Below are 17155 nucleotides of genomic sequence, written 5' to 3'. Positions count from 1 at the left end.
ACAGTTGCCATAAGATGGGTTAGCGGGTGAACACTAGCATGAACTCAAGATAAGGATAAAATAATGCCATTTAAGAAAATCAATAAAAACCAATCAATAAAAACATCCATATGCACACACACACACACACATATATATATATATACGTAACCATAATGGGAAGGGAACCGGGTTTAGCATGCCATTTAAAACCTTTACCAGTGTTATCTACCTTTACTGTCTTAACCCACCCATGGCCTATATGTGTTCAGCTCCCCCTGCTGAAAGGGCCCCAATGCGTGAAGCCGTATGACCATAGAAAAGAAACTGGGATTGCTAGTACATCCCCCAAAATATAAAGTAAAATAAAATACACATGGTCACAAGGACCAACCTTATGTCGATAAGCATGATTTTCCAATTTAGGTGCCACCGGGACCTCCACCTTCTACGACTTTGCTACAAATCTCCCTTTAAGACTAATTAAAATCATTTTGAAATCAAACAATTACTCTATTATTATTAACTAAGGTTATTAGATAGTGGTATATTTATACTGACTATAACTTCCAAGAATTGTCCTTACCCAAACCTTTTTGAGATCAAGGGATTGAAATGTACCCATAGATCATATTATCCAATTAACTTGGCGAATTCCCATTTACCCCACAAGTAAGTTTTATAGGTCAAACAATTCCAAAACTATTTAAACCATTCATATCATTTAGGATTTCATTACGAAGTTTAAACCATGCATAGGTTCCATTGAAAAACCGATATTATAGTAAAAGCATTGATATAGGTATTTTATCAAACAAATTAGGCGCATAGTATTTTGAAAACCAAACTCCAATACAAAATAACCATTCCCATGCAACCAATTATCTGAAACGACCATTAAAGCATAAAAAAACCTAATTAGAACATGGGAAAACCATAACCAACAATTTATAACCAAAACCCCCTAAATCATATTTGGAAACCCAAAATCATACAATATTCAAATCATGAAAACATTGAACCAAGCCTAGCACATGGAATCTCATTGTAGCTGCCTAAAATTATAGATCTCATCCTTGATCTTCAATATCCTTAATGGAGGGAAAGACTCGATTAAGAATTTTCTGTACAACTCATTCCAAGACATTATAGAGCCTTTTTGAAATCCGCCTAACCATAAAGATGCTTATCTTATAAGTAAAAAGCGAAAAAATCTCAATTTAAGTGCTTCCTGATCTACTCCTAGAATATTATACAAGGTCCAGATCCCAAGGAAATTTGCAAGATGCAATTGCATCATTTGTAGACAATCTTGCAAACACTCCTTTCAAATTTAAAAGTTAGATCATGACACTCGTGATGTTGAATTCGATACCTAGGAGAAAAATTAGAGGTAATATGGCTTCAGTCTTGGTCTACTCAACATATTCTAGATCTTCTTCATCATCTATATATGGTTGCATCTACTAATATGCTTGGATTACTTGAACACAAGAACCTCTAGCTCGGTTTTGGTTTACACCGAGTGTTGCTCGACGGTCTGTTACTTGTCTCTTTTCAAAAAGATATACTTCCCTTGGTTCTTTCTAAGCTTCTTCCATTAACTTCTTCTCAGCTCCAGCATGAGCTAATAGTTCACTAGTCTGACGATCAACAATATCCTACACATCTTTGGGTTAAGGTACAACATCACGAACCTTTTTTGGATTATTAGCTATTTTCTATTGAGAAATCCTACTAGGTGTTTGTAGGATTCTATTTGGATTCGGATTAACTAGGTGTAACGGTTTGCCTCTACTCCATGTGATAGGTATACACTATCATATGCCCAATTACGAACAAAAACAGAAATAAAAACTTCAACAACTTCAAATCAAATCAACACCGTATGCCCCAACAACAACACTAATTTCTTAATGATGTTCAAGAAACACCTTTTATTAGATGAAGGTACGGTCGCTGTCATGATATAGTAACCCAACTAAAGTTGGGGAGAAATCCCAAGAGAATACGTGGCTTTGCAGACCTCAGTAGTTGTAATCAATAGGCAGACACAAAATCTGCAATGATATTTCATCTCAAAATCTTGAAACTACTGCAATAAGCATGAAACTATAAAAATAAACATGCAATTCAACCTATAATTCACTTGAAATCTCATGATCTTGCAAATGGCAACATTGGGTATGAACCCTAATTTCAATTTCATGGAAAATCATATAAAATCAAATAACTTTGTAATTTAAAAAAGTTTTGGGCACATGGATGAAAGAAATATCCTTGTTCAAACCCCACATACCTAAATTTGATGATCTAGATGCTAGAACTTGAATCTTGGATCTCTATTGATGTTTTGGAGATGACTTCTTAGAGTTCTTTAATTTGGAAATCTCACTCTTGATTTTCCTTGGAAAACTAATGGAGTAATTTTGGTTTCTTGGAGAAGGAGCTTTTGATTTATAGGGTTTTGTTTTTAATAAGCATGGTGAATAAAGAACATAAAGTTCTTGAAATATGATTAATCTATTACTTTTGGATGGATTGGGGGTTGTGGATTTACCAAATACCCCATTTAAACTTTTATACAATATTGGAAAACATACAGTTTTTTGATTGGGTGGCCACCGCGATATGCTACTATCGTGGTAACTCATTGGAAATCGACCAATAGAAACAAGGAAGACTCCACGATGCAAATACTTTCCGGTACCCCTTTGAAATTCCATTTTGGAACATGGAACTAAGCACTATTATTGCGTTGGACCTCTAGAAAATGACAAACGGGAAATTGACCCTTTCCGCAATACACCAATATCATAGAGGGCCACTAGAATGGGACAATTGGGAACTTACACTGATCCCCAATGTGCTAAGGGTCCAAACGATGGTGTTTTGCTATATGAATTTAAAATAGCCATTTCTTACTCGGTTATCGGATTTAGGAAAACTTATATTACTGGAAAGCTAATTTAATTTCCTATGCTATAGAAAGTCTAAATCTAAGGAATTCCCCGCAAAATAAATAGTATATATTTTGGAAGCTATCCCTTAACACTCAAGGGATGAATTTAAGCTAGAAAAAATTGTGGAGTATTATAATATCTCCCCCTTGGAAACATTCATCCTCGAATATGTCTAGTTAAGCTGAAATTTCTGAGGAATTTGAGAATATAAGATAGCATGCACAACTAAAATTAACTGCGAGTTTTAATCTAAATCATTCTAAGCTTCTGAATAATCTAGGAGTGAATGAACTTACATGAGGATAACTATATAGTTGAATATAAGAGTTGAAAAGAATTGAATCAAGGAAGAGTGTTACCTTCAGCTACATCTTAGTTTGTGGAGAAAAGGTGAGGGTGCTTGGCTCGCATATCTGCTTCTACTTCCCAAGTGGCACCCTCAACAGTCTGATTCTTCCAAAGAACTTTAAAAAAGTGAACTGTGTTGTTCCTTAGTCTATGTATTTGATGATCTAAAATCTCAACAAATATCTCTTTATAAGAAAGATAGTTCTGAATATCTGAGCTTTCTAATAGAGCTACAACAGTGGAGTCACCAATACTCTTATTAAGCATAGAGATGTGAAACACGGGACGAACGACTGACAAATCTATAGATAAATCAAGCTTATAAGCTACTTTCCCAACATGACTCACAATTTTGAAAGGGCCAACATATAGAGGACTAAGCTTCCCCTTCTTGATAAATCTCTTCACCCCTTTCATGGGTGAAATCTTCAGGTATACTAAATCACCAACCTCAATCTTGTGGTCCCTTCTTAACACATCCGCATAGGATTTCTAATGAATCTGGGTTGTTTTCAATCTTTCCCTAAACAACTTAATTTTCTCCATAACTTTATACACTACATCGGGCCCTAGCAAAGCATCCTTACCCACCTCAAACCAACTTATGGGTGATATACATCTCCTTGCATAAAAGCCTCAAACAAAGACATCTGAATGCTAGAATGATAATTGTTATTATAATCAAACTTCATCAATAGAAAATGGTCATCCCAACTACCCTTGAAATCAAGAGCGTATGCCCTCAACATATCCTCTAAAGTTTGGATGGTCCTCTTTACTTGACCATCCGTCTGAAGGTGAAAAGATGAACTAAAATGGATTTGGGTACCAAGACCTTTCTGAAAAGCTCTCCAAATTTGGAAAGTAAACTGACTACCCCTCTCTGAGATGATAGACAAGGGAACCCTATGCAATCTAACTTTCTCTCGGATATACGTCTTAGCATAATACTCAGCTGTATAAGACATGTGAACTGTCAAGAAATGCACTGACATAGTTAGTCTGTCTACAATAACCCAAATCGAATCATGATGACGACACAAATAGGGTAAACCAGTCATAAAAAATCCATATTCACCTCTTCCCACTTCTATGTGGGGATACCAAACTCTTGCAATGTACTACTAGGTCTTTGGTGCTCTACCGTAACCTATTGAAAAGTTTCACACATAGCTACAAACTCTGCTATATCTCTTTTCATACCACTCCACTAATAGATTTCTCGCAAGTCGTGGTACATCTTGGTTGCACCTAGATGAATAGAATAACGTGTACCATGCACCTCAGCCATTATTCTCTCTCTCAAATCATTAATATAAGGAACACACAATCTATTCAAGTATCTCAACATGCCATCTCCACCTTGGGAGAAAAGCTCTACTTTTTGGTCTTTAATTAACTCCTTTAGTTTGACCAAACTAAAATCCTTATCTTGGTTCTTCTTTACTTGTAAAACTAGAGAAGATTCGGAACTACTCTGAACCCAAATATTCCCTTCAGTGAATCAACCAACCTGACATCCAATCTAGCCAAACGGTGAACTTCTCCAGCTAGCTCTTTCTTATTATTCTCAACATGAGCAACACTACCTATAGACAACCTACTAAGGGCGTCTGCCACTACATTAGCCTTGCCCGGATGATACAACACCCTCATATCATAATCCTTCAATAACTCCAACCACCTTCTCCGACGAAGATTCAAATCCCTTTGAGTAAACACATACTGCAAACTTTTGTTATTCGTGAACATATCGACATACACACCATACAGATAATGTCTCCAGATTTTCAAAGCAAACAACACAACAGCTAATTCAGGATCATGGGTTGGGTAATTCTTTTCATAAGACTTCAAGTGTCTAGAGGCATCGGCTATGACCTTACCTCTGAGGATCAACACAGAACCCAAACTAACTCTAGAGGCATCATAATAAACAACAAAGCCATCTGTACCATCAGGTAATGCTAGAATTGGGGATAAAGTGAGTCGAGTCTTCAACTCCTGAAAACTCTTCTCGCATAAATCTAACCACAGGAACTTAACTTTCTTTTGGGTCAATCTAGACACAGGAGATGCGATAAAAGAGAAACCTTCAATGAAATGACAGTAATAATCGGCTATACCCAAGAAACTTCTAATGTCTGATGGAGAGATAGGTCTAGTCCTATTTCTTACGGCTTCTATCTTTTGGGGATCAACTCTAATACCATCAATGGAAATAATATAACCTAGAAAGGCTACTGATCTTAGCCAAAATTCATATTTGCTAAATTTGGCCAACAATTGGTGGTCTCTAAGAGTTTGCAAGACAACTTTAAGATGATCTACTGGGTCATCCCCACTACGGGAGTATACAAGGATATCATCTATGAATACTATGATAAATATGTCTATATACTATTTGAATACTTGATTCATGAGGTCCATGAGAGTTGTTGGGGAATTGGTTAGCCCGAAGGACAAGACTAGAAACTCAAAATGACCCTAATAGGTTCTAAAGGTTGTCGTTGGAATATCACTTTCCCTTACTTTAAGCTGATGATAGCTAGATCTAAGGTCTATCCTATAGAAATAAGTTGCACCTTAGAGTTGATAAAATAAGTCATCAATTTTCAAAAGGGGATATTTATTATTAACTATACCCATATTCAGCTGATGATAGTCAATGCATATTCTCAAGAACCATCTTTCTTTTGCACGATTATAAGAGGAGCACCCCATGGAGAAACGCTAGGCCTTATGAAACCTTTATCTAGTAGACCTATGAGTTGCTCTTTCTACTCTTTTAGAACTGCGGGAGCCATATGATATAGAGGGATAGAAATAGGCTAAGTATTAGGACGAAGGTTAATATCGAGATCTATTTCTTTATCGAGAGGTAACTTTGGAAAATCTTCAAGAAAGATATCAGAAAACTCATTAACCACTCGGACGGACTGAAGTGTAAGAATCTCAGACTTTATGTGTTTGACTTGAACTAAATGATAAATGTAACTTTTGGATATTAGCTTTCTCTCCTTCAGGTAAGATATGAAATGACTCTTGGGAGACACTGAATTACCTTACTACTCAAAGAATGGATCATCTAGGAACAAAAATCTCACCACACTGGTGCGATAGTCTATAGAAGTATTATAAAAATAGAGCCAATCCATACTAAGTATAAGATCAAAGTCAACCATATCTAACTCTATTAATCCTACTAACATGACTTTATGGAGGATAGTGATAGGACATTTTTTATAGATTTGTTTAGCTACAACTGAATCACCTACTGGAGTAGAAACTAACAAAGGCTTAGGGATCTTTTCAGAATTTATCTCAAAATTTACTACAACTAATGGCGTCACCTAAGAGAAAATTGACCCAGGGTATAGTGAAAAATAAACATCAAGATGAAAGATACAAAGCATACCTTAACCAGATCTGGTGAATCTTCCTGCACCTGGTGGGATGGTAAAGCATAGAACCGATTCTGGCACTGACCGCCACCAATATTGGATGATGTGCCCTAAGGAAGAGTTAGGCAACCTAAAAGAGCTAGTTCAGTAGTAGCCTGAGTCTAGGGATGGTCAACTTTATTTCCTTGCTTAGCATACAGACAATCTCTAATGTTGTGACCTAACTTACCATATCTAAAACAACCTTTTTGGCCATCCAAACACTTACTAGGATAATTTTACCACACTTAGTACACGTAGGATAACTGGGCCTACCACCTATACTACTTTAGGATCTGGATATAGAAGACTTACCCTATTATTCTTGCCTATTTTTTGGTGCAAGAGCACTAGCTGAAGAAGGTACAGGAATAGATGAACAATTCTGAAATTGCATATGATTTCCTTCTCCAGATATACTCTAACCATGATCAAACTGCCTTGTTCTAGCCCTCTTATTTGCTCTCTATCCTTTCTTCCTCTTTTTTTCCTCAATCTGCCAAGTGTGCATCATTAATCTAGGAAGATCTATATTTCTAATGACCATAGCAGTCCTACACTCCTTAACTACCAACCCACACACACCAGTCACAAACTTACTCATGCTTGACCTAGGGTCAGCCATCTGTTCAGGGGCATACTTAGACAACTGGTTGAAGTAAGGCAATACTCCTACACAGTTATTGAGCCCTACCTCAGGTTTATAAAATCTTCTATCTTAGATTTTCTTATCTCACATGGGAAGAACTTATCTAAGAATACATCCTGAAGAATCTGCCAAGTCATGGAAGCTGCATTCTTTCCTCTACTTTTTTTCCACATCACCACACAATCATAAGCAACATCCTTTAGCCTATAGGATACCAATTTTAAACTCTCCTCATCAAAACATGCATAATTCAGGTGATTTTTACAGCTCATCAAGATACAACTATGGGTCCTTACCTGCCTTCGTCCCAAAGAACTCGGGCGGGTTCATTCTCATAAAATCTTGGATTTTAGTCGTGGCTAAGTCCCCATCTTACTGAAGTAGGGATGCAGCCTGATGGTTAACCTGAATATTACTTATCACATCTTGGGCTAGTGCCTAAATGGCAGCCCAAAACTCTTCATATGACACAATCTCATTCAAAGGATATATGGGCTAAGGTGGCTGGTTATTGTTTCTACAGGCATTAGCTCGATGAGAAGATATTTTCAACTGTCACATGAAAGAAATAAGTTAAAAGTAGATAAAGACATTGTAAGCATGATAGATCATGAAATAAAGAGATGATTTACTAAGAACAGTGTAGAGCCTCTTGCTCATAAATATAGTATGCCTTACACTAATGATCAAGACGCTATGTAACGCAGCTTGTCTAACTCCCTAGGACTCTCTAAACCTTAGGCTCTTATACCAAGTTTGTAACTCTCTAAAATTTGATCCCGAGACGTCACATAGTGCTCAAGACTATGAGTAGCCTTAAACTAACCCTGCCTGCATACTATTAAGCTTGAATCTTATAATAATGGAAATATAGACATAAAGGTCATATGCTAGAATGCAGAAAATATATGTAATATCAAACAATAATCTAAACGTAACATTTGAAATATTAAAACTGAATAATTTGTGTCAAAACTAGTAGTCTAACAAGCTTCTACTACTAATACTAGACATTCACTAAGACAAACCCCCAGCTAACTCTAACTGTCTAAAAGAAAATGCTAAATCTCATAAACTGATAAGCTATAAAATATGAATGAATAAGTCCCTAAACTATGAGGACTCACCAACTATCAGATGTAGATGTAGATGCTCAAAATACTCACGTTGTTGACACAGAACACCTAAACCTACAATATGAGACAATGTAGCATATAAACGTATATGTGGATCAGTACTTTGAGGATGTAATGAGTATATGGGGGTGATATGGATAAGTAAAACATCATCTCATAATCATCATTTATAAGACAATGCATACTAAATGTAAATGACACATAAGCTGGAATATCTAAATTACTGAGATATGTAGAAATAAGAAGTAAAACATACTTTATAAATCTTGTGATCCATAACATTTATTTCTAAAAGCTGTGCTAAAATCTATCTTTAAATCATACTATCCAACTGTAAAAGAGCTCACTCTAAATCTGAAATCTAAAAGCTAAAATCTGTAGCTATTATCATTTTGAGAAGCATATTTTGAATAAAACTGTGAGCCTTTATTCACTTATTTTATTAAAAAAATTTCTCTCCTTGTTTTACTTAGATTAGTAGGGTTTGAAACATATAATTTTAATCTACAGGGAGTTTCTCTTAACCAACATAAACCATGTGAGCTAACATGGAGTACAATGTCTCATCCTTCTAAGGAAGAAACCTCACGTTGGGGAGAGGTGTCATACTCTTACCTAGGAGTATAACCTGAGCTAAGTGATCATATCTGTAACTATCATCCATATAGAAGTATGAATAATTTGATAATCTGTACCTATAGTGGCTACGTAGTTCTGTGGAAGAAGGATGCGCTAAACCCACACTTCCTGCTCGATGCTGAATACTACTCACTTTTTATTTGCTACACTCATTTTGTTGGAAATCCACTTTAAAACTAGAATAAGGGTTTATCTAAAACCAATTATTCATTAATCCAAAAACAAATCTGAGGATCAAAAGATCAAACTTTATTGTAAATCTTATGTAATTCGTACATAAGGTGCTTAAAGCAAAATTTTTCTCAAAATCTTAATATTTAAACTTAGGGCTTAAAACACATGTATTAAAGTCATGTAAAATATCATAATAATTATGCTTGATAATGAAAACAATGATATTTCATCTCAAAATCTGGAAATTACTGCAATAAGCATGAAAATATGAAAATAAACATGTAATTCTACCTATAATTCACTTGAAATCTTATGATCTTGTACATGGCAACATTAGGTATAAACCCTAATTTCAATTTCATGGAAAATAATTTAAAATAAAATAACTTTACAATTTAAAACCAGTTTTGGGCACAGGGATAAAAGAATTATCCTTGTTCAAACCCCACATACCTTAATTTGATGATCTAGATGCTCGAACTTGAATCTTAGCTCTCTATTGATGTTTTGGAGATGATTTGTTAGAGTTCTTTAATTGGAAATTCTCAATGTTGAATTCCCTTTGAAAATTAATGGAGGAATTTGGGTTTCTTAGAGAAGGAGCTTTTTATTTATAATACCCCAAGAAATTTTTCGTTGAAATTTTGTGCGTAAAAGTGTTGGGTTCTATCTTCTAGAATGAATTATAAATCTTTCATATGGAATGTCTTAGATTATGACCCACCATTGCGTAGAGTATCGAATAATCTTTCCAACGATATGTGGATCATACAAAATAGACACCCGAGCGATGAGTTATGAACATTCCGATCGAACTGTGAATAGTAGTAAGCCGTAAAACGTACAGGAAAAAGTACTGAGGCCTGACATATTTTTCTCCAAATTTAAATGATCACAACTCCTTATACATAATGATCTGGTTGATCTACTATATATCAATGGAAAGCTCTGTGGGTCCTCTTTCCAATGAAATTAGTTTTATCCAATTTGTCTAACGGAGTAAAAAGTTATGGTCGGTCTATTTTATCCTATCAAAAGTGAATTTTTGGGTCAAATTCAAATGATCATAACTCCTCGTACACAATGATATGAGTGAGATACTATACATCAAAAGAAAGATATGAAAGTCTTCTTTCTAATGAAATTTGTTTCATCCAATTTGTCCATCGGAGCAAAACATTATGGTTGATCTACTTCAGACTATCAAAACAGTCAACCGAAGGACAGATTTGAGAATTATTTGATTTATAGGGGCATTTTGGTTACTCTCCCTCACCCAAAATCCATCCAAAACCTATATTAAAGCCTATTAGAAGCATTATATGTTATATTTCATCAAATTCCATCAAAAAGAAAACCCTAAGCTCCTACATCCAACTTTAAGAACCTACAAAGTTCACCATTAATTCTGCAAATTTATTCAAGATTCGAAGTTCCTAGTTCAAATACTCCAAGAACCATCATTCAAAGGCACGATTAACATCTCAAAAATGAGTATCGATCTAAAGTTCATCATTCAAGGTATGTGGGGTTTTTCATAAGACCTCTCTTTCATTCTTCTGCGCAAAAGTAATTTTCTTTACAAAGGCATGATTTTTATTTGATTTTTATGAATTTGAAGCATGAGCCCATATCTTATGATGATTATTATGAAATCTTGATGTTTATGATTTTGAAAGATGAATTTACATGTGTGTAGATATAAAGCATGAATCTTGAACGATATTTATCATGATTTTGATATTTGCATCGTGAATCCCCATTGGAAATTGTGTTTTTTTAAGAAAGTGTGTGTTATAAGCACGTTGATGTTGAATATTTGAGATATTTTGAATGATTTGACCTTTTGGTCTTAATGGAGTTGTTTTGAACTCGAGTGTGAAATAAATCCACAACGTGGTTCATTTTGATAGATGGGAAGCATGATGGCTCCCGATGTATATTTATATATTACTGAAATTATATTGTTGTAGATTGTCTTTGAAATGATATGAGCTAAGTCTGAGAGAAATCTTTAGCACCGAGTGGTAGGTAAAAAGTGACCTTACTTTCCTAGAACTACGTGCCCCCATAGGAGTGAGCCTGAGTCTAATTTATATAGTGATTACTAGTTTGTGTGGATTTAATATCAATATTCCTACTCTGACGGCATAGATAGGATGGCTCTCCCCAATGTGGGTTGTACGTTGGACTCCATGTAGCTCACATGGTTTATGTCGGTTATAGGATCTCCCAGTGTGTGTGTGTTTCCTTATTTCTATGGTGAATGGTGAAGAGATTTGAAAGTGGAATAGTGAAAGTTATTCTTTTGAAAGACTTAAATGATATTTACATTATGAGAATTGATATTCTTGATGAACTGAAAGTGATTGACAAATTATATGATGACTCAAATGTGTTATTGTACTTATTTCATCCACTCATGATTATGATGATTTTCTTCGGGATGTGTGAGTCATTCGTACATCCTGTATATTTTTTATAAATATTTATGATGATGATATTTATACAACTGCATACACCCCCATATACTCGGTTCCTTTTCATGGTACTGACCTATATCTTTAGATGTCGACTACATTTTCTAGGAATGTAGGTTCAGGTGCTCAGTTCTAGGTTCAACAGTGATTCTTTGGGCACGCTTTTCTACATCATCTGTTGTAGTGAGTCCTCATGATCCTAGGACGTGATGTTTGATGTTGGTTTCACGGAATTATTTACTTTTGATAACTGAGTATGAGTCAGTTGGGGCATGTCTCAATGGCTCGCTGGTTTTATTAATTTTTTTAGAGGCTTGTCAGACTAGTATAGATGTTGGGAGTTGACTAATAAGTCATATTTTGTTATCTTTTTGAAATTCTTTTATTCTTGGATGATGATTACTCTGTTGATATTTGATGGTTATTTATGGAAACCCATTTGATTTGTGCTGAACTGAATGAAAATGGCTCAAAGGGTTAGCTTGGGGCTACTCATAGCCTCAAGCACCGTGTGACGTTCCGGGACCCATTTTTCGGGGTGTTACAAACTTGGTATCAGAGCCTAAGGTTTTAAGGTGTCCTAGGGAGTCTGACAAGTCGCGTTAAGTAGAGTCTTGATCATCGGTGTGTAGCATGCCACATCTATGAGCAAGAGGCCACAAGGCATTTTAGGAAAAAGTGTGATTCTTTCTTTGATGTCTATCGTGCTTAAAGTGTTGCTCTATGCTATTGATTCGTACTCTTTTCTTTTAGAAATATGCCTCCACGTCGAATGAGAAAAAATAATGATGGTCCGCAACCTTAACCCGCTGACCGATTGAATTAAAATATGTCTCATGCTGAATTTCGGACAGCCTTTCAGGTGCTGGCCCAAGCTGTTACTGCAAATGTTTAGGCGAACACAACCCCAGGATCTGTGACTTCATGCAGATGAATCCGCTGGAATTCTATGGGTCCAAGTCTGATGAGGATCCACGGTTATTTTTAGAGGAGGTGCGGAAGATTACTCAGGTGATGCATGTATCTGAGGAACATAATGTGGATTTGGTTTTGTATGGTTTGAAAGACCTTGCTTATGATTGGGTTGTTGCTTGGAGAAAAGGTAGAGGTAAGGAAGCTGTCCTTACAACTTGGCAAGAGTTCCAGGATGCATTCCTGGATAAGTTTTTCCCTTTGGAGATGCGAGAGGCAAAGTTGAAAGAGTTTAAGGACCTACGATAGGGCTCTATTACTATTAGCGAGTACTGTCCAAAGTTCAATCAGTTGGCCAAGTATGCTCCTGACTTAGTGGCTGATAATTGGGCTAGTATGAGTAAGTTTATGACTGGAGTGTCTAGTTATATGGTTAAGGAGTGTAGGTCTGCTATGCTAAATAGTGAGATGAATTTTTCTAGGCTGATTACTCATGCCTAATAGATTAAGGCAGACAAAATTAAGGAAAGAGATAGAATAAGAGGGAATAAGAGAGCTAAGTTTGAGCAACACGGACAGGGTCAGAATAGATTGCAGAGAGGGATTCTCCCTCAGTATTAGGATTGTTCGTCCTTCCTAGCACCGTCATTTGCTAGTGCTCTCGTGCCTTGAGGTAGGCAGGAGAAAGGTAGCAGGTTATATGCATCCAGGTCCCAGTACAGTTTTGGCAATAAGAAAAATCGTCCCCTGTGTTCTAAGTGTGGTAGGGCTTATTCGGCTGAGTGTTGGGGTGAGAAGAGGGGTTGTTCCTGGTGTGGTGACATGGTTCACAAATTTAGAGATTGTCCACATGATGGACAAGTGCGTCGTGACTATCGTTCTCAGAACCAGACTCAGACTATTAGTACTCCAGTTCGAGCAACTCACCCAGCCCCAGCATAGGGTGCCTCTTTTAAGAATGCTTGCAGGCAGCGCCAGAATAGGATCTATGCTTTACCATCCTGCTAGGAATAGGAGGAATCTCCCGATGTTGTTACTGGTATGCTTTATATATTTCAGTTTGATGTGTATGCTTTGTTGGATCCTGGATCAAGTTTCTCATATGTTACACCTTTGATTGCTGTGAATTTTGAAATGAGTCCTGAGATTATTCCTGAGCCTATCCTAGTTTCTACACTAGTGGATAATTCGATTGTTGCCCAGAAAGTGTATAATAAGTGTCCTGCTATCGTTCTTCATAGAGTCTTGTTGGCTTATCTGATTGAGTTAGACATGGTAGATTTTGATGTGATTTTGGGTATGGACTGGCTGTATTCTTGTTATGCCTCTATTGATTATCGGATCCGAGTAGTTCAGTTTTAGTTTCTAGGTGCATCCGTGTTTGAGTGGTCTGGGAATTTTGTGTCACCCAAGAGTCATTGTATCTCTTACCTTCAAGATAGAAAGCTTATTTCCAAGGGGTGTATTTACCATTTGGTTAGAGTCAAAGACACTAAGTCTGAGACTCCAACTCTTCAGTCTTTTAACATCTTCAATGAGTTTTCTGATGTCTTTCCAGATAATTTCCCAGGGATACCTCCCAAAACTCAGCTTATTTCTATTCCTTTTTACCATATGGCCCCTGCAGAACTTAAAGAGTTGAAAAAGCAACTCAAAGATCTACTAGATAAGGGTTTCATAAGGCCCAGTGTTTCTCTTAGGGGTGTTCCTATGTTGTTTATGAGAAAGAAATATGGCTTTTTGCGTATGTGCATTGATTATAGCCAACTGAATAAAGTCACCGTAAAAAATAAGTACCCCCTTCTGAGAATAGATAGTTTGTTTGACCAATTGCAAGGTATAAGTTATTTCTCAAAGATAGACCTTCGTTTCGGCTATCATTAACTCAAAGTTAGGGAGTGTGACATACCAAAAATTTCTTTCCGAACTCGGTATGGCCATTTTGAGTTTCTTGTTACGTCTTTCGGGTTAACTAATGCCCCAACAGCTTTTATGGACCTCATGAATCGAGTGTTCAGACAATATCTGGATATGTTTGTTATAGTGTTCAGCGATGATATACTAGTGTACTCCTGTAGTGAAGATGAACATTCTGATCATCTCCAAACTGTCTTGCAAACCCTTAGAGATCACAAGTTGTTTGCCAAGTTCAGTAAGTGTGAGTTTTGGCTAAGGTCAGTTGCTTTTCTGGGTCATATCGTTTCTTCCGAGGGTATTCGAGTTGATCCCCAAAAGAATGAAGCTATTAGAAATTGGCCTAGACCTATTTCTCCAACTGATATCTGAAGTTTCTTGGGTTTAGCTGGCTATTACCATCGTTTTGTTGATGGTTTCTCCTCTATAGCATCTCCTATGACTTGGTTGACCCAAAAGAAAGTGGATTTCTTGTGATCCGAATCTTATGAGAAGAGTTTTTAGGAGTTGAAAACTCGACTCACTTCAGCCCCTGTTTTGACTTTGCCTAATGGTGTTGATGGTTTTGTGGTGTATTGTGATGCTTTGAGAATTGGGTTGGGTTACGTATTGATGCAGAAGGGTAAGGTGATAGCTTATGCTTCTAGACAGTTGAAACCCCATGAGAAAAATTACCCCACCCATGACCTTGAGTTGGCTGCTGTTGTGTTTGCTTTGAAAATCTGGAGACAATATTTGTATGGTGTCCATGTTGATGTTTTCACTGATCATAAGAGTCTGCAGTATGTGTTTACCCAGAGAGAATTGAATCTTAGGCAGAGATGATGGTTAGAATTGTTAAACGACTATGATATAAGTGTGCTGTACCATCTAGGCAAGGTCAATATTGTGGCGGATGCCCTAAATAGAGTGTCCATGGGTAGTGTTTCGCATGTGGTAGAAGTTAAGAAAGAGTTGGCTCGTGATGTACATCATTTGGCTAGATTGGGGGTTAGGTTATTTGACTCTGCTGAAGGTAGTATAGGTGTTTACAGTAGTTCCGAATCCTCCTTAGTTTCGAAAGTGAAGGAAAAGCAATAGTTAGCTGCTAGTTTAGTCAGACTGAAGGAGTTAATGAAGGACCAAAAAGTGGAGGTTTTCTCCCAAGGGGGAGATTGTGCGTTGAGATTACAGGGTAGATTGTGTGTCCCGAATGTTACTAATCTGAGACAGAGGATTATGGATGAAGCGCACGGGGAATGATATTGTATTCATCCTGGTGCCACCAAGATGTACCGAGACTTGTGGGAAATCTATTGGTGGAGTAGCATGAAGAAAGATGTAGCAGCGTTTATAGCTAAGTGTGCAACATGCTAACAGGTTAAGGTTGAACACCAAAGACCTAGTGGTATGATGCAAGAGTTTAGTATTCCCACCTGGAAGTGGGAAAAGATAAATATGGAATTCGTGATTAGTTTACCTACTTCCCGACGCCATCATGATTCCATTTCGGTTGTGGTTGATAGGTTGACTAAGTCTGCTCACTTCTTGTCTATTCATACTTCATATACTATTGAGGATTATGCTAGATTGTACATTCGAGAGCTAGTCAGACTGCATGGAGTTCCCTTGTCTATCATTTTCGATAGGGGTACTCAGTTCACTTCATAATTTTGGAAAGCTTTTCAGAAGGGTCTTGGTACCCAAGTGCTTTTGAGTTCTGCTTTTCATCCACAGACCGATGGTCAGGCTGAGCGGACCATCCAGACCTTAGAGGATATGTAAAGAGCTTGCATACTTGACTTTAAGGGAAGTTGGGATGATCACTTACCGTTGATAGAGTTTGCTTACAATAATAGTTTCCACTCTAGTATTGGCATGGCTCCATTTGAAGCCTTATACAGGAGGAAGTGTAGATCACCCATAGGTTGGTTCGAGGTGGGTGAAGCAGCTGTGAGTGGTCCTGATTCGGTATTTGAGGCTATAGAAAAAGTTAAGTTGATGAGGGAAAGTTTGAAAACTGCGCAGATTCATCAGAAGTCATATACAGATGTTAGAAGAAGAGACCTTGAGTTTGAAGTTAGTGACCTAGTGTATCTAAAGATTTCACCCATGAGGGGGGTGAAGAGATTTGGAAAGAAAGGGAAGCTTAGTCCCCGTTATGTTAGTCCTTACAAAATTCTTAGCGGTGTTGGTAAGGTAGCTTATGAGGTCGAGCTACCTTCCTCTGTGAGTGCTGACATTCAAGAAAATCTTTCTTTTGATGAGATTCCTGTTGAGATTCTTGATTTCAGTGTCGAAGACTAAGGAACGAAGAAGTTCCGTTGGTCAAGGTATTGTGGTGAAACCAATCTGTTGAGAGTGCAACTTGGGAAGCTGAGGCGGATATGCAATCCAAGTACCTGCACCTATTTTTCACGAACTCCAATCAAGACGAAGGTACCATTCTTTCCTAAATCATGCACTTTTGATAAAAGTTGCAGCAGTTTCGCTGTCATTTATTTTGTGTTCAGCTGTAGTTTCTTGACTTTATGCATTC

The sequence above is a fragment of the Capsicum annuum genome, chromosome 10 (genome assembly GCF_002878395.1).
Source record: "Capsicum annuum cultivar UCD-10X-F1 chromosome 10, UCD10Xv1.1, whole genome shotgun sequence".
Classification (NCBI taxonomy): Eukaryota; Viridiplantae; Streptophyta; class Magnoliopsida; order Solanales; family Solanaceae; genus Capsicum; species Capsicum annuum.
This window is presented reverse-complemented; position numbering follows the sequence as displayed.